Below are 22,999 nucleotides of genomic sequence, written 5' to 3'. Positions count from 1 at the left end.
CAATATTATACATTTTTCCGAATCTTGTTATTTGCCAAATCGCTTGTGTGCGTGTGTGAATCTAGAAAGAGAGAGAGATTTTAAGGAAGCCAGACCGAAATTGCTGTAGATGTAGCTTTCCAGCCAGAGCCCCCTCCCCCCCCCGCACACCTTTTAGAAATAAAGCTATCACTAAAGGGATCCGAGAAGGAAGGACCGAGAGAGGGGCGGACGCGGGGAGAGATCGGAGAGCGAGAGACAAAGCGCCTCTCCCAGCTGCTCCCTTGCAAGACGAATTCCTCTCCCGTGCAAAAACGCAACCTGGTTCAACCTTCTAAGCTGAACCAAAAACAAACGAAGAAAGGCCTTTACCTCCAGTCTTAATGAAACATTTCCTCACAACATCACCACGGCATTTTCCTCGCCACTGCAAAACTTAAAAGCCCTACTTCCTACGTAAAATCGACATACATGCGCAGAAACACAGACAGGGGCATAAATAAATTAGAATGCATCTGTTCCAAGTATTTTATTTTATTTTTCCTTTGCAGTTCGGAATAGCCGAATATGCATCAAACACTTTCGGTCGCAGACTGCACGTCGAGGAGAAAACCCTAACTCTCGCCTGCATTGTGATTTAATTTTTATTGTGATTTAATTTTTAAACAAGGGAGGCTACATATTTGCATACATTCCTTCTCCCTTCCCCAAAAAAATACTACAATGCCTGCGTTTGTTTGTCTTGCAAAGCCCCCATTCACGTCTCCGTTAGGAGGGAAGGGGAAAAAACACCCCCACCCCCACCCAATTCAACAACTAGAATTTCAGTAAGAAATATGCGAACAATCGTGGGTTTTGTTAGTACTGCCCGGAGCTCGGTACAACATTTCTAAGGCACAACTGAACCACTGAGAAATAAAATAAACCTTCATGCACGTATTTCGCAGGCTTTCTTTTCGTTAGAAACAATACGCATCTCCTTCCCCCAAGGATGTCGTTACATTATATTCAATTTAGTTAAGGAATTGATACAATTTAGTCAGAGGATTGCTATCAATGTTACACACAGCGAATACCGGGTGTCCGAATTGCCTTTAAAATGAAAAATAAGCTCAAAATAATTTCTGCTAGCAATATTTTGCAAAAAAAATGTAAAAAACAAATTAATTCAGACCTTACCACCGTGAGGGTGTGCTCGATAATAAAAAAATAATATATTTTAATAAAAAACCAAATAATGCACTTTTCAAATATATTTATATATATATATATTCATACACTAAATAAATTTCAATTACTTACTGGAGGGAGGGGTGTTCCTTTGCACACAGGGAACGCAATACAATTAAATCAGTGACTGGGACTTTGTTGTATTCCTACTGGTATTTGCACTGTGCTGACTGTTGCACTGTAAATGCACTGGCTGCTGCTCCTTGCAGAAAGGGGGGAAAAAGACCCTGTCGCGGGCTCCAGCTTCCCCAACCTCGCAGCTCAGTCCTGCAAGCAACTCTCCCTGCATACTAATAAGCTCGTGCCACTCACTCAGGGTGAGCACGCTCGCTGATTGGACGCCCGGTCCTCTACGGTAATAAGCTCGTGCCACTCTCCCTGCGTAAACAGGCTTCCCCATAGGCTGGCGCGGGGCCAGGGAGCTGCCAATCAGAGAGCAGCAGGGTTACTACTCAACCCAATGGCGCCTAATTCAAGTCCCTCCAGTTGCGCAGCTCCCCTCGCGCAGCTTAGCCTCCGCTTTGCTGAATGGGGGGATACGTAGCGAACGCGGGGGGAGGGCGAGAGGGAGGGAGAAGGAAGAAAGCTCTGCAGAATGGGGAGGGGAAGAGCCCTGCCAGAGAGCGGCTCCAGCCCACACACGCACGCCAGCTGGGTGGTGAGGGGTTGCAGGGGGCTTGTTGTTTCTTTCGCTTAGCTAGACTGGCCAGTGCGTGTGTGTCTTGCAGCGGCAGAGCCCAGTCATCGCCACGGAGTCGCCCTTGCACCGATCAAGTGCGGTGGGGGGGGGGCGCCTGGCTCACGGCAGCTTTTTTCTTGGGCAAGGTATGCCTTTACAAACCAAACACTTAAGAGAGAGATTTACGACCATAGGGGTCCCTAGCACTCCCGTGCATTTCAACATCCCTGGATGATATTCCGTGCTGGGGCGGCGGCGGGGGGGGGGTTTGAGTCGTCTTTAAAGCGCTCAAGGACACGAGTTCCCATGGGGATTGGGGGGGGGGGCAACTGCTTCGTGAGCACGTGCTTCTCCAGACGCAAGGAAGCCCCTCTTCTTCCGCGCTACGCCGAGGCACATGCAAGCTCCCAGGTGGGTTACCATAAACCGAGATCTATTTATTTGTACAGTCATCCTTTCCCTCCCCTCCCGGCTCGCTCTCTGCACCCGCCGCACACTTCGCATCACCATTAATCCCATCCTTCAACCACCTTCAAAGCAAAGCTCCCAACGCATTCCCTGAAATTGTAAAAAAAAACCAAACAAGCAAGCAAACTGCAATCACAATTCTGCTCGCAGATTGTTCTTTTGCAACCACCTACGCTCCCCTCGATTACGGTCAGGGGTCCCTTTACCTTAAATAGGCCGCATCCTTCCTATATAGTATTAAAACTCATTTTTAAAAAAATAGCTGCATGGTGCAAAAACACACACACACCCCACACACACCGAGCCTCCGATTTTACACCGGCGACGGAGAGGTTAACCACACCGCCTTCCGTTTATTCCCTTCCTCCTCCTCCCCCCCGCCCCTTTCCTTTCTTCCAACCCGCCCTTCCCCACTTCCAGGAGACGCCCGGATTGGTTGGCAGTCCCCCAGCCCGCTGTCCATCATCCAGTGTAAACAAGGCGCTGATTGGCTGCTCGCCAGTCCGCACTGGGCTGCCTGAAAAAAGCAATTACTGGCCCCGCGGTTTGCAGGGGGCCCGGGGCTGGTTTGATGAAAGGAGATAAGCTGGGGACTGTTTCCAGCGCACCCCCTCCCCGGCACCCCCCCACCCCCGAGGCCGAGCCGACTGTCCCTGGAGCCAAAAGAAGGTCAAAGAGTGGAGAGGATCAAAAGGAGCAAAGAAAAGGGGAAACGGACTGAGTCACTATTAGCGAGTCTGAAAGCAAAGCCATTCATTCCAGGCAGGGTGGTGCTCAAGCACCGCGGGGCGGACGGGCAGCCTCGCCTCCCTGCGCAGGATTGGGGACCGGGGAACCCGGCAGCACCCGCCGTCGCAGCAGCGCAGAATGGGCACAGCAGCCCGGGAAGTTCTAGCGTTTCCAGGGGAGGAGAGGCAGAGCCGAGGCTTCTCCTTCTCGTACACAGAGAGCCGGATGGGCGGGTTGCCCCGGGAAAGCGGGTCCGGATCCTGCTCCGCTCCCCACTTTGCAGGCGCAGCTGGTTCCCACATCTCTCCCCAGTTTTCCAACAGGGCCATCGCGCCCTCCATTTTGCCAAACTGCGTGCCTCGGGATATTCCTCCGAGGATAGTTTCCCCCCCCCCAAAAAAAGCGGAATATGCAGCGACGCTAACCGGGAGAAATGTCCGCGCCCTAGTGATCGAGTGAGGTGGAAAGGCGCGCGCGCGTGCAGTGCGGTGGCGGCGCAAAGATTCTCTTCCCTATACTGATGGGGTTTTTTAAAAAAAAAATTAAAAGGGAGTGTAATTGATTTGGAAAATGCAGAATAAATCAGAATAACCCGTAAGCAATATTAGATTACAATGGAGCTATTCATTAACCGGTGGGGCAAATTGAATTAAGGCGACCGAGAAGGAGCAAGCGTGCGCCCGCCTGTATACACGCAAATGGGTGTGTGTGTGTGTTTGTAATTCTCACCGCGGTGGTGACGATAGGGTTATAGCGAAGTCGCCTCGTGTTAAAAACCTAGGAAGGGCACCGATTGAAACAAACTTGCCACCCCGCGGATTGTTTGGGTGCTCACTTGCCAAGTTTTCTGTTTCTGCTCCTAACGCTGTGTTTATATTAAACTGTGAAAGAGTCGATCCGTAAGCACGAGCCGCGTGGACAAGCCTAGGAAGGCTTCCACTCGGAAGACACTTCCTAGGATAAGGCCCCTTGGACGCAGCGGCGACGGACTGACTTCCCACTAAAACTCGCGCAAGATTGCTTAGGAAGAGACAGTCTCCAAAGGGAAAGAAACTTTTAACCCAAGAGGCCCTGGGTGACTTCACAGGCGATGTGTGTGCAGAGTGATTGAGAAAGTTCTACTGAGAATCATAACATTGTATCTAGAAGAAATTACAAACGTGCAAGCCATGTTAAAAAAAAAAAAGAGGGAATGGGTTTCGAAAAGGAGTGTGTTGTGACGAGGGGGTGGGGAGAGGGAGAGGTTTGACAAACACAAAGCAAGGCTGTTGAATTGCTCATTTAAAAAGTGACGAGTGGGAGGGAGAAAAAGGAAGATCTGACACGCAAGTGCACTTTCAGACGGTACCTTCACCTGGAGTCCGGGAAAATAAGAGAAGCTACGGAATGGGCATGCAGATTTGAAGTGGAGTGTGGAAATTGGAGGAGTGGTATTCTCCAGTTTTTTATTTAAAAAAACCCACCAGTAAACACACACAACTCTCACGCATGCACAAAATAACGATTGAGTTCAATCCTCGATCGCTTCAATCTGCCCCTCTTTCTGCTCATCCATCAAGCCAGGCTTTTAGCCAGGACACATGCGGGTGGGGTAGGGTTGGGGGGAACACTGTGTGTCACAAGAGGTGCGATTGTGCCTGCCTTCCAATATATATATATGGACTGTTTCTCTAACAAAAAGCCGTAGGCTCTGGATTTTGACAGGGAAACTTATATGAAGGTATACATTCAGCAATCTACATTAAACTGCAAGTAGAGAATCCAGATTTATTTTTGTAAATATTCACTCGCCCCAAGAAAAATTCAGGTCAACACAGTAGAAACACGGGAAACTTTTGAATCGTGATTATTCTACTGGAGGACGGAGGCAACGTGCCTACGTGTCTTCTGCATTATCTGTCTAAATTATTATTAGCCTACATCTTCTGAAATACAAATGAAGGAAAGGAAGTAGGTTTAAAAACAGAAAAACGAGTTGTACATATTTTCCTCAGTTTTTTTATTCCACCTTTCTTCCGCCGTGGAACCCAAGACTGCATGCATGCGGTCCTTGAGCGGTCACTCATCCAGATCCTGACCAGATCCAGACCTGCTTAGCTTCGGGCTTCTCCCCCTTCACCCCATAGTATATCCAGCTAGTCCAGCTTGGCACCCATTAAGAACCCTCCTTCTTTTCCTGCATTCCCATCATTGGGGCGTCTCTCCTGTCCGCCCTTAAATTTCCAACTCCTTTTAACCGTGGCTCCCTTGTCAAACGGGCTCCGCGTCCAACCCTCCACCTCCACCTTTGTGGATCCGGCGTTAAATAGCAACGTGAGAGGAAACCCTTTGTGCCAGAACTCTCCGCTGTTTCCCCAGGTTTCTGCCTTGGTCTGAAGGTCCAGAGCAGAGATGAGAGGGGAAATGCGGTCTCAAGGTTTCCTCTCCCGCCTGCTCGTATCGCCTCTCCAGATGTCCAAAGATAAAGGCAAATATGGCTACGTTCAAACGTTACAGCGAGACCACTAAGACGCTTTATCCCTACGCGCAACGTCCGAACAAAAAAACTTCGCCCCTTGATCCCATTTTGCGGGGGAGGATAAGGCTGATTGGTTTGATTTTGGAATTGTTATTTCAAATTAAGGGAATTTAGCACAAGCAGCTGGACGCGTTTGCCGGGAGGAAGCAAATTCCAGCTGCCCGGGTTCTTTTTCCAGGTCATCATATTTAGAAGCGCAAAAGGCGATCCTAAAACACACTTTAATAAAGTCTCCTTGAAATATATACAACTTTACTTCCAAGCTGATGTGGATAGCTGCGGGCGGGGATGTGTGAACCGTGCAAACAGCAAGCCTTACGCGCAATCCTATACGTGTTTACTCTCAGGATTGAAGCATGGCCTGGTGTGTACGGAGCCCGATTCTGGACAGTTTACTCGAAAGCACAAGTTCCACTCTTTTAAGGTTGCAACTCTGCACATAATTGCATTCGCAAGTCTAACTACGTCTACTCAGAAGTAAGTCCTGTTGAATTCAATTGGGTTTACTCCCAGGTAAGTAGGGTTATGAGGATTGCAGCCGAAGGGCCTTTGGGCGGGAAACTTGGACACAGTTGATTACTAACTGTAACAACAACAACAACAACAACAACGGGCGGGACTGCTGCCCCCCCCCCAGCAATTCCAGGGGCTGGGGGGAAATTAGAAGGGAGAGATTGCAAAACTTCGAAGTGCAGGATGTGAAGTAGTTCTAAGGCCTTCTACCCCCCCTTCCCCTTTTTAACTATTTGTTGGGGGTGCTTGGAGGGGGGGTAGAGACGAGGTGGGAGGAGGGAGGCGGACTGCTGACCACTCTTTCAGGTGGTGTTTTGTAATGAATGCGCCAGGTCTCCGAGAAAGCAGCGGTTGCCCAGCAGTGGGGAATGGATGGAAGGGTAATTAATGCAAAGTGACTGATTGCTCTTGAAGAAGGCCAGTCCAGCAAAGGGGATTGTCCCTGGTCATTGAAGCGTCCTTTGATTGACACTTTCCTTCCCAGCCCCAAGGCGAAGGCGAGGACCCGAAGGCGCTGCGTTTTGTCACTCCGGCTCAGGCCACGGGGGTGCAGAATCTTGACAAAACACGGTTAGCAAAGATGGTTTTTGTGTGCGCGTCTAAGGGATTTTGTCTGGTTTTATGTGGTGGTGGTTCTGTTTTTAAGGCGGGTATATTTCCAGAACCGATAATATAGTAAGAAACTGTGTGTGTGTGTGTGTGTGTGTGTGTGTGTGTGTTCTGCCCCCCCCTAAATAATTTCAATTTAAAAAAAAAAGATTAACAAATTGAGAGCGAGCGAGAGATCAGCGAGGGGAATAGAGTCCAGAAACAGATGCGCCCATAAGCGAAGCTGACCAGAAACGAATCAGACCCAACTTGTCTCGATCTAAATCCTGAATCACATCCTGAAGCTTCTCTGTTGTTGTTTTCCTTGTTCTTTTTTTAAACCATTCTAGGGTTCGATCAGAACAACCTTAGGACTTGCTGGGTCAGGGGGGGAAGAACCCCCCCTTTCAATCCACAGTTCCAGATTTTTTAAAAGAAATAATAATAGGAAACGGATGTCGAAGATTCATATTTTGGCTTCCATATCTGCACCGCGTACTTCCCCCCCTGAGAGTCTCTTCCCCCCCCTCCCTTCCTTCTGTTCACTTCTGATTTTTTTTGTTTTTCTTTTATTGTTTCAAAACAGTTGTTACAGCAAATAACTTTAGACAGGACTGGTGTATAAACCAGAGGTCTGCTGGCAAATTACCAGTTCAGTCGTACTCTGCCTGCTCACTTACACAAAGTGTGTGTGTGTGTCTGTGTGTGTGTGTGTGTGTGTGTGTGTTTAGAGATAGTTTTGTATTCTCCAGGAAAGGAATGGAGGGGGGAGGAGAGGAGGTAGAAGAGAAAGGAGGAAACTCCATTTAGCTTTTAGATGGGCCGCAAGTACACTGTCAGCAGAAGTTACAGCTTCTCTTCCCCCCTCCCCATTTTTAAAAATCTGTCCAGGGGTAACAAATGTTTTTAATTTAACAGGAGCAAAGCTTCGGTATCTCTCTCAGACTTCCTCCATAAGAGAGCGAAGATAATGGAAGGAGAAATAAATATTTAGAGTAGGCTTCAGAAAGATCGCCTGGCACCCCCCAAAAATATATATCTATTTGTAAATTCGTCCAAAGCGCCCGCTTAACCGTCACACTCACCTTTTCTCTCTCTCTTTTTTTTCTTTAAAAAATAATAATGGGTGTTTAGGAGCTGAAGTGACTGGGATAAATCGATCCAGGATCGATCAGGGTCCCCTGGCGACCCTCATTGCTCCTCCTCAGCAGTAGTCCGGATTGGGTTCAGTGGGTGCTTACTCGCAAGTAAGCCTCGCGCAGGCTTGGTCTGCCGCTGCTGCCATTAAGCCGCGCTTGGGACTCCGTTAATATAGCCAGTCTCATGCAGAGAATTAAGCTCGTTTATCTCGGGACACATTAAGAAGATTTGGTTCATCTCGCAAGACCAGATTTAAAAGCCAAACTGTCTCCCTCTCTCCTCTCCTCTCTTGAAAGCAATTGCTAGAACTCTGGTTTGGTGGTCAGCAAGATCCTAGTCAGTTTCGTTCTCTCCTATAGAGAGAGAGAAAGTGCCTTGTCAAGGAATCGCGTTAAAAGCAGAACTGGCACAAGGTCTCGCGAATCTCGGTGTCGTGTTCTGTCTTGAAGCACAAGCCACGGCCTGGTCTGTGAATCAATGGAATCGAAGTATTGAGGGAGGGGGTCAAGCAGATACAGAGCAGGATGCGTGTCCAGCACAGCTCTTCAGCCCTCAGGGAAATCTCTCTCTCTCTCTCTCTCTGACACACACACACACCCCTGACATATTTAGGATCGGGCTCTAGCAGAAGCCACTTTTACGTAGGCCGGTTTAAAGCCATCTCGCTCGGATCCTTCACGAGCTACTCGGAAGAGGAGAAAATTTGGAATCCCACTTCTAAAGCCCAGACTACGAACTGCATGGCGACTTGGACCAGATGCAGAAGACCCCCGATGGGCTTCCTTCCCCGTTAGCCCAGGTCTCTGCCACCTTGTCGCGGCTGGTGCCCTTGCCTTTTTTTTTTTTTTTTGCCATCCACCAGGATGAAGACTTCTGGAGAACTCGGGACTTTGCACACTATTTCATGGCTCTTTGCTTTGGCGAAATAAAAGAGATCGCCTTACAAATAAAAATAAATAAAATAAAGGACATTGTTCTCCTCTCCCTTTGCGTCTTCCCTCTGCAATTGTCTCCCCGCTGTCAAAACGCACAATGCAATTTCCTCGGGGCAGGGACCTGCCACCCACTTCCTCCCTTCAAAGAACACTGTGGGTCTGTTATTATCATAATTATTAAGCTGTTCTACATAACTAACTTGCAATCTAAGCTCACAATATCCTTCCCATTCTTTATGTTTTTATATGGTAGGTAAAACGTTTATTGTGCAGCCCCTTAGCATCTTTTCCTCTGTTATAACGCGCTGGGAGACGAATCTTCACATTAAGTTCAGTATTCAAACAAGCTGGCATTGGAAGAAATGGCAGATTATCCCCCACCCCGCCCCCGCACCTTTCTTTTTTCCTCAAGGTAACCAACATGAAAACATCTCCTTTTCATGTCCAAATGAATATGCAATCATTTTAAATTTTCAGACCTCAGCTAACCTTCACACTCTGGGGAAATGTGTTAAAATATTGCAATTTAATATCTTTCCATCTGGAAGAGAGTGAGAGAGGAAGGAAGGAAGGAAGGAAGGAAGGAAGGAAGGAAGGAAGGAAGGAAGGAAGGAAGGAAGGAAGGAAGGAAGGGGGACCCCTCCCCCCAGTATGTCAAATAAAATTATGGATTAACTCAGCACGCTAAATAATTGCCTAATAAGGGCTGGGAGACGCAAATCTTTGCATTTGGGTAATTGTATGTTGGGTGCCTTGCCTAATGCAATTGTTTGGACCCGGTTCATTGTTCCATGTGCTATTTGGTCAACGAGCAAATTAGAAACAATTTCTTGGCTAGGAAGAATTACTCTTAATTCTTCTCGCGCACAAAACGCTCATTGGAAATCGGGAGGAAGCGGCGCGGAGGAGGGTGCGGGGGGGGGCCCTACCCACTCAGTACATTTAACAAACTTTTTAAAACGGGCTCCAATTTTCTGGGGTTGGCGAGGTTGGTTGATTAGAGGGGGAGGGAGGGGGGAGGGAGGGGGAGGGAGGGAGGGGGAGAGAGAGAGAGAGAGAGAGACGAACGAACAAACGAATGAATGAAAGACAGACACGGTACGATCCTGAACGTACATGGACTACATCCAATTGATCTCTGCGTAAAGAAAGGAAGGCAAAGCATTGCAGCAGCTAGTTCCCGGGTTCCTCTGGAAAAAGTATCCGTCCGGTGGGCTCTCAGTCAGTCACCCCTCCATTTGCTCGAGGGGGCAGCCCGGATCTCCTTAAAGTCAATGAGCTATCCCGCGATCCCACACACACAAGCACGCAGGCACACACGCACACACACGTCCCCGGGTGGAGGGGAGGCCGAGCACGTGCTGCGTCTTGGCTGCCAACAGCCCCGCGCGAACATGCCCTGTTTTATTTTACATGCTAAAAAACAGACTACTGTAGGATTAAAAAGAGAGAGAGAGAAAACCACACGCAAATCCAAACCCTTCGGGGACACAGACACTTGGGGGGGGGGAAATAAGAGACACCTTGGTCGTGGAGGTGCACGTCTCTCCGCATCTGCCTCCAAACCCAGCTATTTTCTGGGCTCCCCTGTCCAACCTGGCTCGGCTCAGTCTGAGTACTTCGGTTCAACTAGCTTATGAGGAGCCTGTTCACGGAGGTTTCCTGGTTAAACCCAGTTGTGCTCCTTCCAAGAAAGGAGAGCGCCCCCCCCCCCTCGGATCGGGGCGTCAGGCTCCTTCGGTCAGCGTTTTAGATGCCCAGAGCTTCCCTTTTCTTTTCCCCCAGCTCCGCCGCCTCGCTTGTCCTACTGAACTGATTCTTGAAAACCTGCCCTCTTCCCCTTATCAAACAAGGACAAAGGCGAGAGGAGGGGAAACCCAGTTTAAGGGGCACTCTGTCTGCGCTGCGCCTGAATTAATGCTTTAAAATAATATATATATATAAACACCCAATCTAGTCTTTTGGGTGGTATGGGGGGACATTTAAAAAGCAAAATAATAAACAAACCCATTTAGGGTTTGTACACGAATCTCTCTCTGACCCAGTTCAGGGGATTCTCTGCTAAAGGTTAGGCCTAGCGCATCTTCAAGAGGGGAAAGGGCAGGCTGGGTCGTGTGTACTGGACACGCGGTTTCTAGGGAATTCTAGCTAGGGAATGAACGAATCCCCTAGAATGAATATATATATATATTGGAGGGGAACCCGGTTCTTCCTTCTGAAGGATGCTCCCCCTTTTTGAGAGGTTTGCTCCTTTCTTCCAAAATTGCTCCATGGACTGTTGGAGGGGAAGAGACATCTTGCATCTTCCCCCCTTCCTTTCCAAAACAAACAAGCGAACCAAACACCTCCAGTAACACCCACAAAAGCAACGCCTGAGCTTTCCTTCTGGTTCCTTCCACCAGAGGATGCCTGCTTTCCAGGAGCGCCGCTCGCAGCGCGTTGCTGCCTCGGTTCATTCCGCGCCTCGCTTTCCGCGCTGTCTGGAAAGGAGGGCTCCTGAGTCGTCCGAGATGGGCGCAACCCCCTCCCCGCTCCAGAACCAGACTGCAGCTCCTACAAAGAGTATCCGCCAGCTGACCGGCCTCGGAAAGCCTCAGTCGCTTAAAGAGACTTGCAAGCGAGCGCTGCAGTTTCGTGGTCAGGGATCCGGAGCAAGGTCACCCAGCCCTCTCCCAAACTGAGCCCTTTGCCTAATATAGGACACTAACGCAGGCTGGAGATTTTGGCCCTGGGTCGTCTTCTTTAGCCTCCCTCCATCTCTCAGGAATTGTCCCTTCAAAGTGAGCTAGACCAGGATCAGGAAAGCAGGAAAGTCAAGACAAGATATCTCTCCCAAGTTTTAAGAATCCAGAGCTCAGGAGGAATTCAGATTATTTGAGAATCCTCGCCCCCACTGCTAAAATAGACTTATTATTATTATTATTATTATTATTATTAAATATTGTATGTATGTTTGTTGAAGCTGGGAGAATTTAGGAGCGTGCATTATTCATGGGGACCACAAAGAGTAGTCGGAGAAATGAAAAAGGCGTAGATCTGGGGGGGGGGGGGGAATGTGCATTGAAGCAAATTCGGCAGGACTGAAGTATCAATGATCTGGACAGTCCAATCAGCAGAGATAAGTGGGGGGGGGAGAAAGAGATGCGAGGCAAAATCCAAATAGATCTACTCCCTTTTCCCCCCTTTCGATCAAACCCGAACAAGATATCAAATGGTCAAATTCCTCTCCTCCTTCCCCCACTCCAATATTCTGTATCATCTACTGTATATCTATCATCTATCTATCTATCTATCTATCCATTATTTATTTATTTCCACAGAGATCCTTCCACAGGCAAACACAAGATGTTTTCTGCACTAGGCAGGGAGATCCCCCACTAGCCCCGTTCTTTATGCATATACAAAGGGAAACTGACAAAATTGGTAATCAAATAAATCTAAATAGATAAAGTTTATAGTGGCAGACAGACCGATATTGCACGGAGCTTACAACACATTTTTAATCTCAAAAGAGACATCTCTGCAGCTTCCAAAGGCAGGTTTTGTGTATTGGGGGGGGGGGGGCTTATGTGTGAGCAAGGGCTCTTTGCACACAGCAAGAAGTGATTTCTAACAAATAAGGGGTCCTACTTTGCTCAGAGATAATGAGCATTTATAACCCACCGAGAATCTTATTGCACATATATTACACACACACACACACACACACACACACACACACACACAACGACACACTATTTACATGCATCCAGTCCATCCAGAGGGCAGCTCGGCCCTGCACCCTCTCCTCAAATCCTGATGAACTGTACAAGTCATAAGGGAAAGCCTAAGTTAGCTTTAAAAAGAAATTATGGACAGTGTGATGGAAGAGGCCAACCCGGCGTAAATTCCTCCTCCCAAAAAAACATTCTCCGCTGGATCATCCCCAAACAAGGGATTTTTTAAAAAGGGAAAGGGGGGCAAGTCGGTGTTCCAGACCCCCAAACCTTGAGCTAAAGCCCTGTTAAATGCAGAGTTGTAATTTGTAGCTAAATATATCCTAGTGTGTTCACACACTGAAAGTATAATTCACTGTGTTTGTTGTGTGAGGTTATCAAGGAACTCGCCCATCTGGGTTAAATTAAAGCAAGTTTAATAAATGATCCCAGGCGTAGCCAAATCTCTCTTTCCATTCTGGAGCCAGATTGATAGGCAGATATACAGCACCAATCGATCGATTGATTGGATACAATTCCCACCTACCCACCCCCCACCTTTTTATTTTTTTATTTTCAGTTTTGAGGGAGTTATAGAACTTGAGCTGCAGATGGAAAAAGTAGACCAGATTTGGGACAAACCTTCGGAGGCAAGAGAAGAGGTGTGGTTATTTTAATAACTAAGTCAACTAGCCATCGAGCATATATAACTTCCCCCTCAACGCTTTCGGGATCAAGTTGAGGGTTTGGGCACTTTGGTGATGAGAGATCACAGAAACACACACAGGACCCTGCCCCCACCGCCCTAAGCTACCTGCAGATGCAGAAATAAAGGTTCCTCGGTTGTCACCCACTGTCCCTTCTTCAGAGTCAAGGCAACCTAATCCCAGCAAGTATTGGGGGAAAGGAAGAGTTATTTGGGGTGGGGGTGGGCAGATGAGAGACCGTTTCCCCCGCAAACATGTTGTGACATGTCATAAGGGTGCCTGTTTTGATAAACACATAATTAGTGCCAGGATGTATGAGCAGCTGTGTAAAAAGGCGCAACTTAGATAATAGCCGCTGCAGCAGCACACACCCAAGGAGCAGATTTGCAAAGCTTTTAAAGCGGTCATTAGGGCCCCCATTGGCTGAAGGGGGCCCAGCCGGATTGGGGGGGGGGTCCAGGCAAATGGGAGCGTGGAGGGAGGGAGCAAAACGCCCCCCCCCCGCACACACACACCCACATCCACACAAAGAAAGGTGGGGAGAAGCAAGTGATTTCTAAGGTAGGCTCTACCGGACAGGATACATTGCTGTGGTGGAGTGGGGGGGGGGGGTTCCAATCCTTTCTGTCCATCCCTCCCTCCCTCTGCCTTGTTGCCGCGGTGGTGCTGGATCCTTAACTACTTTTATTGTTGTGTAAAGTGAAGGCCCTGGTGTGTGTGTGTGTGTGTGTGTGTGTGTGTGTGTGTGTGTGTGTCAGTGGCAGTAAGACAGACACTTTAGCTTTCACAGCCAGGAAGCTCCTACCTACAAGGCAGGCAGGAAGGAAGACCACGTAAAAAAACCGGTCACCTCCCCCATCTCAAAATTTGATTTTAGACCATCCAGAGCCCCTTTTCAGAAGGGACCCCTTTTATCTTCTTCATTTTAAAAAATAAAGAGGGGGGGGAAAGCTCCCTCCTCTCCTGGAATGGTCTTCTGAGATAGGAGAAGGGAGCAACTCAAGGCCCTCCCCCCACCCCCCAGAAAGGAGGGAGAGGTGCGGGAGCAGGCTTCCAGTGCGGGAGAGAGCCAGGGAGAAGTGTCCGCCGCCCGCCTTCCCTCTCCCTCTCTCTTTGCACTGTGGGCTCATTAAGAATCAATGCAAAGTAACTGGGGTTGGGGGGGGGGGTTTCCAGGGATAGGAAGGAGGGGCGCAGAGGCTTTTTTTTTTTTTTACACACACACACACACACACTTTACGCAGGGTCTCCTAGAACCCAAAACACATAAGGGGAGCATTTGAAACGCCATGCCCAGAAGAAGCAGAAGGAAGCCATCCAAGAGACTGGTTGACATCACATCCCTGTTTTTATTCCTCAACTCCCCACTCCCCTTTCCACCCCAAGCAACTTTTAACACTCCTAACTTCACGGCTCTCTAATAAAAAACAGCGGCGAGGGTTTGCACCGGATTGCTGGTGAAAGACTAAAAGTCACTGAAACTCTCTTGTGTGAGCAAGAAAGACTCGCGCGCGCGCGCACACACACAACACAACACAGCAGCAACTTCGCCAAAGCCCCATGCATTAGTCCTATTTTTTTCCTATTAAAGATCAATAGATTCTAAGAGTAGCTACAGGAATTAATTTTTTTCTCATCCTATTTTTCCTGCCTTTGATTGCATCGCCCGTTTCCACGCGCTTCCATTCCCCATTTGGTACTAGCAGCCCCTCTCGCCCACTATGAATACAACCATTGTTACCACGTTGTTAAATTGTACCACCTAAACCTCATGGGGGGAGTTTTTCTTTTTTAAGTTCGTGCGTTTCCTCTCTTTCAAAACGGGAGGCATCATATCGTAGCTGCAGCCGGCTCCTCCGCTTCTACATCCATTTTCCCTACCGGAAAACAAGCGGGCGAGAATCTGGGGTGCCCCCTCCCTTTAGACCCCAGATAATCCATGAATGAAATATCGTCTGTACAATATTCCAGCGGAACTAGATTCAGCCCAGTGTTCGGGGCAGATAATTCTTACATTCTCCTCCTCAATGCAGGACAGAAGACGCCATCGTTTTATACACCTCTCTTTATGTTATTTTTCTGTCCAAAAATGGGGCGAAGGAAGAGACTGGTCATTCTACCCTGAACATTAGGTGGTGGTTGTGGGGAGAAAGTCTTAAGTCCTTCCAAGATTCTTTTATTCTCTCTCTCTGCATCCCTTCCGAAATCAGAGAGGGAACAATACGATCTCTCCTTAATGGAGGTTCTCCCCCCCCCCGCTTTAAATTTCTCCATTTCCCCGAACCTCCTCCCCCTGCTCCCCAAACGGAGCTTCCAGTTTCCTGTTGCAAAGGGGCGGCAAGGGGGGGAAAGGAAAGAAAGAGGGAGAGAGAGAGAACGAAAAAGAGATCCCCCCTCACTTGTCTACCCTAGAAACGGAGAAAAAAGGAGGCAGGGGAGACCAATGCGTCCCAGGCTGCCTTTGTGCTGCCCCTCCGGGATCGACAGACTAAACAAACCCTTTTCCCGCGCCTCTGCCATCGCGAGGGAGGGAGAGAGAGAGATCGTGGGGCGAAAGGATCCAACTTCGGCTTCCACACAAAGGTAGAAAGGATCTCTTCCGCCTCCCGCCACCCTAGCCTCCTCGGCCTCAAGATCCAGGCGCCGGAGCTCTGGACCCGGCCGTCGGCTAGAATGCAGAAGTTTAATTTTTTTTGTATTTATACACTGGACTATTTTCCCCTCGGAAACAGGCAAGCGAAGAGTCGCAGCGCCTCCTTCGTCTCCGCCAGCGAGGGAAGAACCTCCGGCTCGGAGCGGAGCAGCGGCCTCGGCGGGATACGAAGCTGCTGCGCTCGGCTGCCTCGGAGAGAATCGGCGACCGGCCATCTTCGCGGCCTCCTTGCTTTCTTCCCGCGCTGACCCGCGCCCTCTTTTACTCCGGGTTTGGTTGGTTGGGGAAGCCGCCTTCTGCTCAGCTTCCTGGGCTCCGATTCCTCCGAGGAGAAAAAACCCCAAAAAGAGCCGTATGTATGTCGGGGAGGAAGGAGGGCCGGGAGGAGCAGCAACAGCAGGAGGCCTGGGTTTCTACAAACTCGTCCCCCTCGCCAACGCCGATCGCTCTCTCCCTAGCAATCACCGAGTATGATCTCTTTTTGATCAAGCAGGGAGAGATCGCACACTCTCAAGATAAGAGGGGCGCTTTTCAAAGTGCGGTGCGATCTCTCCCTGCTTGATCAAAAAGAGATCATACTCGGCGATTGCTAGCAAACTGCGCGCAGAGGCAAATGCTTCCCCTCCCCTCCCCCAATGTCCCCTTTTCACGGTTTAATTAAAAAAATAAAGAAATGGGAGAGTTAGGGAGAAAGGTGTCAAGGGGATCCTTGGTCGGTGGAACAAAACAACCAGGGTTTCCCCTCCGTTCCTCCTAGCAGTGGATGAGTTTCTCCCATTAATAGAGGGGAAAACGCCACAATATATGTGCGCACCGGAAAGAGGCAAGGAAACAATGTTTTCACAACAAAATTCCGACCGGCAAGGAAATCTGAAAAGGATCTAGCAAAAGAGGCACGGGAACGGGGAGAAGGGGACGCCGGGGAGCTGGAAAAAAAACGCTGTCCGGGTCCGAGGCCTCCTTCCTAAAGCACAGTTGTTGTTGCCGCCGCCCCCTCCAGCTGCTGCCGCCGCCGCGCCAACCCGTCCTTTCACTACCTCTTTTGTTAACAGAAAAGTCAATCCCTTTAATTAAAAATCGTTAAATAAATCTATCTCTTTACTAGCACAAATATACTTTCTATACCGAATTTGCAAAGACATCGATAGGTTCTCGCGCGGCGAGGTCCAGAGATAATTTGATTTGAGGAGGAAGAGAAAATAAAAGAAACAAGAGTCTTTAAAATATAACACAGATGCACACCTACATGCTTCTTGACCTCTTCAGAAAAAAACAGAAAGTTAATGCTTTCCTTCATACAGAAACTCCTGGATCTCTGAGCAAGCTCCCCCCCCCCCAGGCACCGGATCTCTCAAGATTTCTTTTCGCGGCGCGGCGCATGTTTACTCGGGAGTAAGCGTCCCGGTGCTGCCTCTGGCTTCCTCCCAGAGTGAGCGCGCATGGGGGTGCTGAGTAAGGCCCGCACCCCGACGAGGGAGTAAGCCTTATTGAACGCGGTGGAAATTAGTTGTGAATAAACATGCATCGGATTATTATTGCTCGGTTACTTACTCTTCGAGCGGGAAACAAAAGCGAGGCCTGAACAAAGCAGATCGCAGGGAGCCAAGCATAAAAACGGGCGTAAAGAAAAAGTCCGGTACAGTAGTCGGTAGTGTGGCAACTGGGAAGCGAGGTGGGGTTTTATATTTTAAAAAAATGCTTTTGTAAGTTTTGATTATACAAGGGCGATTTGCGTTCCGATTCAAAGGCTATCTTTAAAACATTGCCTGCGAGTCGCGGCCAACGTTTGGAAGGGGGTTCTACTTTCCTTCCTGCGACAACGTGGAGGCGCCGCGGATTTTGTTCTAAGCTAAGGCTTTGTTGCTCAGACTGCTGGTACGCTTCAAAAGCAAAACGTCTCCGTTATTAATCTTTTAAACGGGGAGCCCTCCTGCCCCCTTCTAAATTGAGGACTGTTCTTTGCAAGGGCATAACATTAGTTTTATTGTTGTTTACAAAGTTAACAAAAAAAAGAAGAGGCGAAAAAATGTGCCTTCCCACGCAGCCTTGCAAAGCGGTGTGAGCTATCTCCTAGCAGCCCGATTTCAAATATATTTAGAGATAAGCGAGGTGATACAGCTATGGGGAACCAACTCGGTTTTCTAAAAGGAGGATGTGTGAAGCCCTGTTACCTCTCTTTTGTGGGGGCGGGCAGTTTAAGTGGAGGGGTGTGTGTGTGTGTGTGTGTGTGTGTGTGTGTGTGTGTGTGTGTGTGAACCCCCCCCCCAATTAAACACAAAACCGTAACTTGGGGGCAATAAATTGTACACTCTTCCTCAATGAATAAAGTTCCTTTACAGCGCTAACGTAAATACAGAGCAAAAGGGGCATTGCGATATATATATAATGTATGAATGAATTGTTTTCATTTTGAGGGCGATTTTGGCTGGGTATGCGCGCGTGGAGGTTTTGAAGGAGAAATCTGCAAGGAGCTTCTTGAGTTACAAGATGGGGGAGAGAGAGAGAGAGATGTACAAAAGTGGCAGACAGGGGCTGGGTAAGTTGGAATGTTTTTGCCATGTGGTGGGGGAGGAAGAAGGCGACATTTCTCTCCCCCCCCCTCCCGCTTTGGAATTAAATCTCCATTCATGCGGCAATTAATGAGAAGGAAAACGGAAGAAGAGAACGCGTTAAAAATAATAAAAAGGGGGGCGAGAGAAACTTCACAAATACAAACAATGAGAACAAATCGAGACAAAACAATTACTTACAGATCGCTGCTTTCCTGGGTCAAAGTTCTGTTTAACAAACCGCAGGAACAAAAAAAAAATCCACTTCACTGTAAAAAAAAGGGGGGGGGCCCACTGGAGATATCCAAGTCGTGGACTGGAAAACGCCAATATTAGAATACAGGTGATTTCCCCCCCTCTTCTTTCTCTCTCTCTCTCTCCTTTCCCCGGAGCTCCTTTCTTTCTCTGTCTCTAGAAAGCGGAAACTGGAGATGGTTTTTGCATGTGTGCGCGCAAGATCACAGATCTCTCTTTTTCCCCCCACACAGCCGCCGAGGCGTTTGAGGATTTGCTTTTTACGGCGACGGCACAGTCCTCTCTCTGGCTGCTGCTGCTGCTGTTATTATTATTATTATTACGAATTTGGCATTTAGTCGCGAGTCTTCTGCTCCCACTCCGAGGTCCCCCTCCCCTCCTACTTGCCCGTGTGGAGTAAATCCATTCAATTAGGGCACCAAGACGGAGCTGGAGGCTCTATAATCTCAAATTTATGGCCGGATGACGTGCCTCTCTCTCCCACAATGGAGACCAGTGACATTAAACAGAAAATTGATGAGAGAGAAGCGAAATCTAATCTCTTTCCCCCCACTTCTTCCACGCCATTGCTGCTGCTACTCGCTGGCCTTTTTTTCCATGGTTTGGAGCGGAGGGGTGGGGGGCGGGGAGGGCGAGACAGGATTTTCTTGTTGTTGGTTGCGGTGGTGGGTGTGAGAAGGGAGCGCGCTTGGGGGGGGGGAGAGAGAGAGAGCAGTAAAGTTTATAGTCACCGGAGGCAAATATGATCCGAACCATTTATTCATTACCCTCTCGCGATCCCTGTACAATTGAGGTATGTGCGAAGGGAGAGCAAGAGGCTTGCCGGAGTTTCCGAAATCGCCCCCAATCCTACTTCACGCACATCTTCTCCACTCCCTCTCACTGCCCCCTTTTTATCTCGCTGTATTTTGAATTCGTCGCTTGGGCTTTGGAGATTTACCAAAAGTCAGATTTACCTGACTTTTTTTTTTTTTAGTGCAAAGTGGTATTTTCTCTCTGGCTCAAGAAATACTTTTTTTTGGGGGGGGGGAGAGAAAATAAAGAAAATACTCATGCGCAAAATGAGAAGTTTTCTTTTGGAGCTGGCTACATTCCGCTCTATTAGAAGACAGGCGCTATCTAGCTCGTCAACACACATACATACGCACACACATAGGAGAGAGAAGGCGGAGGGAGCGAGGAAGGCGCGCGCGGGGGGGGGGGGCGAACCACAAGCAGGATCTGTTGGAATAAAGACAAAAGTAACGTCCCTGTTGCAGCTGCAAGCGCGGGGGAGGGTGTGTGCGCGCGCGCGTGCGGGGGGGGGGTGGAGTGAGCAGAGGAAATCCCAGCACCTCCACGTTCCAAACAAGAAGAGGAAACTGAGATTTGCGTTCCCTGGCTACTTCTGCTCTGTGTGTGCGTGTGTTGCACACGTACTTCCAACAGCAAGAGAAGCTCCCATTCACCGCCCCAGCAGCAGGCTCCTCTCAATTAAATCCCTCCCCCTCCCCCCCCCCGCGGGCCGCGACTCGCAATTTCTGCCACAGAAGACACCCTGCAAGAGCCGGAGGGAGGCGGGGAGGGACATTATCCAGAGCTTCGCCATTTACTTTCAAGTTTCTTTTCTGCCGTCCCTTCTTCTTCCTCCCCGCTTCCCCCCCCCTCCCCCGGCACCTCCCATATCACCGTCCTGGTCTGGAGATGAGTTTACAAACTCCGCGGCTGCTCCCAGGCGCCACAGACATAACAATGGCCGGGTGGAGGAGCTGGATGAATCTAGTGGATTTTGCACTTTTTTTTCTTCCAAGGGGGGTGGGACGACACCGGGAGCTCCCAACTGGCTCCTCCCGAGCCTCTTTTGTCTGTTTATGCCTGGAAGGTCATCGACAACAGAAGCAGCCAGCCCGGCCTCGCCACAAACTCCCTCACGACTCGGCTTTCCACCTTTCCCTTCCCTGCCCTGCGCCCCCTCCCTCCACACACACACATGCAAGAGTTCAGTCTTGTAGCAGGGAGTACCGTAGGCCTGTAATAAGGGGAATTTTTTACATTTTGTTGGTTTGAAACCTGCCACTTTGTAATGAAAATGGTACCTGGACTTGTGGGTATCCAATAGGTCAAATTGGAGTTCCATAAAAGTCAACCAATGGCCATGCCTACTTGTTTATGAGCAGTGTTGCAGCATTCCCGTGAAATTGCTCTCAAACGAATAGATTTTGTGTGTGCTTTTACAGTGGTACCTCTACTTATGAATTTAATGCGTTCCGAATGCACATTTGTAAGTCGGAAAAAATTGTAAGTCAAATCCCATAGGAATGCATTGGGAGAAAAAATTCGTAAGTAGAAGCAACCCTATCTAAAAATTCGTAAGTAGATCCTATCTAAACCGCATCCAAGATGGCGGACGGAGCTCCATTTGTAAGTAGAAGCATTCGTAAGTAGAGTTATTCGTAAGTAGAGGTACCACTGTAAATGTTTTCAGCACTGTTTTTAAACCGGTTACTTTATTTAATTGTTTTGTAATGTGTTATATTAAGTGGCTTTAGCTGTATCTGTTTTAATTTATGCTATGAGCCATCTTGAGTCCTGCGCTGGGAGAAAGGCAAGCTATAAATAAAATAAAATAAAATTCAATACTGCAGTCACAAAGGCAGCTGGCTGCTGCGGAATGTGATATTAGAGGATCGTCACCATGTGTGTGTGGCTGTGTCCATGTCCAGTGATGCTCATTCCTTAAATCTTCTTAAGAGTATATTATAACCTAGTCTTCTGACTGTGCATTGGATGAATGCCTTCCAGATGTTGGCCTTCCAGATGTTGCTGGACTACAGCTCCCATCATCCCTGATCATTGGCCCTGCTGGCCAGAGCTGATGGGATTTGGAGTCCAACAATACCTGGTCTGATGGACCAAACAAGTCCTCCATACATGCTCTAGATCTAAATTCCAGGGAATGGTGTTTATGCAAATGACCCTCTAGTCTAGGTAGACAAGACTGAAGTCTGGTTCTGACATTTTGTGCATTGTTTCTCTTCCCACCTGCCTTGTTTCCTTGACCTTGTTTTGCCCTTCTCACTTCGCGCCATGCCTACCTTGAAGAACTATGGTTAGATCCCTTGCTCTTCACCCTCTCTCTTACCTCTTCCCTATCAGAGTTGCAAGGATGAGCATGAACACAGATTTGGATGTCTCATTACCTGTTGCTGGGACGCCGCAGGGACTGGAACAAAACCTGGCGGTATCACTTCCTGTCCCACTGGGACCAACCGCTTATCATCTTCTCTTGTTGCTCACCTCTCAACAATAAAGCTGGCATTCTGAGCTCATGGCACCCCTGCTGCACAGCTTGGACCTTCGCGCACAGAAGGGAATTCACGCCAGCTGGATTTCTGAAACAAGAGGTGATATGGGGCTCATTTCCCACGACCTCTCCTCATACTGAAGCCACTCAGATGGAAGAGGAGACGTTCTTGTCTGCCCAGGCCTGCACAAGTGGTAGGTTCCCTAGCACTTTGTAGGCCCCAAATGCACAGCAGGAGGATGTTTTTGGCTTGACAGATCTCAAGCCATACAGTCCAGATTTAATAAGAGGCTATGAATGTCGTCGTCCCCAATCCATGTGTGTGTGTATTGTTATTGTTCAGTTGTGTCCAACTCTTCGTGACCCCATGGACCAGAGCACACCAGGCACTCTCTTATATGCCTGTTGTCTTTGTCCATGGAGTTTTCTTGGCAGGGATACTGGAGTGGCTTGCTGGTTCCTGCTCCAGGTGAATCACGTTTGGTCAAAACTCTACACCAGTGGTCCTAAACCTTGGGCCTCCAGATGTTTTGAGACTACAATTCCCATCATCCCTGACCACTGGTCCTGCTAGCTAGGGATCATGGGAGTTGTAGGCCAAAAACATCTGGAGGCCCAAGGTTGAGGACCACTGCTCTACACTGTGACCTGTCTGTCTTGGGTGGCCCTGCACGACATAGCACATAGCTTCTCTGAGTTATTCAAGCCCCTTCGTCACGACAAGGCAATGATCCATGAAGGATACACACCACACACACACACACACACACACACACACACACACACACACACCTGCATTTCATAGAATCATAGAGTTGGAAGAGACCACAAGGGCCATCCAGTCCAACCCCCTGCCAAGCAGGAAACGCCACCAAAGCATTCTTGACATATGGCTGTCAAGCCTCTGCTTAAAGACCTCCAAAGAAGGAGACTCCACCACACTTCTTGGCAGCAAATTCCACTGCCGAACAGCTCTTACTGTCAGGAAGTTCTTCCTAATGTTTAGGTGGAATCTTCTTTCATGTAGTTTGAATCCATTGCTCCGTGTCCGCTTCTCTGGAGCAGCAGAAAACAACCT

General features: G+C 48.7%; 1 protein-coding gene and 1 long non-coding RNA gene across 10 annotated transcripts in view; one reads left to right on the top strand and one right to left on the bottom strand.

The window, feature by feature from the left end:
• BAHCC1 (BAH domain and coiled-coil containing 1) overlaps positions 1-19,230 on the bottom strand; it is a 115,099-nt gene extending 95,869 nt beyond the window's left edge. For 8 of the 9 annotated variants that reach the window (XR_015948381.1, XM_060271941.2, XM_088662993.1 and 5 more), the window contains exon 1: positions 1,282-1,494. The gene's annotated coding sequence lies outside the window, so the exon portion shown is untranslated. Of the gene's footprint in view, positions 1-1,281; positions 1,495-18,584 lie in introns of those variants that run through there. The other variant, XM_088662987.1, reaches the window with a different exon arrangement.
• LOC148686781 (uncharacterized) lies at positions 15,557-21,912 on the top strand. Its single transcript, XR_015948383.1, has 3 exons — positions 15,557-15,764; positions 15,914-16,186; positions 21,774-21,912. It is a non-coding gene; the product is annotated as an uncharacterized LOC148686781 (long non-coding RNA).
• The last annotated feature ends 1,087 nt before the right edge of the window (positions 21,913-22,999 follow it).

The sequence above is a fragment of the Zootoca vivipara genome, chromosome 2, assembly GCF_965207765.1.
Source record: "Zootoca vivipara chromosome 2, rZooViv2.hap1.1, whole genome shotgun sequence".
Taxonomy (NCBI): Eukaryota; Metazoa; Chordata; class Lepidosauria; order Squamata; family Lacertidae; genus Zootoca; species Zootoca vivipara.
The sequence above is the reverse complement of the archived record's forward strand: the minus strand, read 5'-3'. Positions and strand labels throughout refer to the sequence as shown.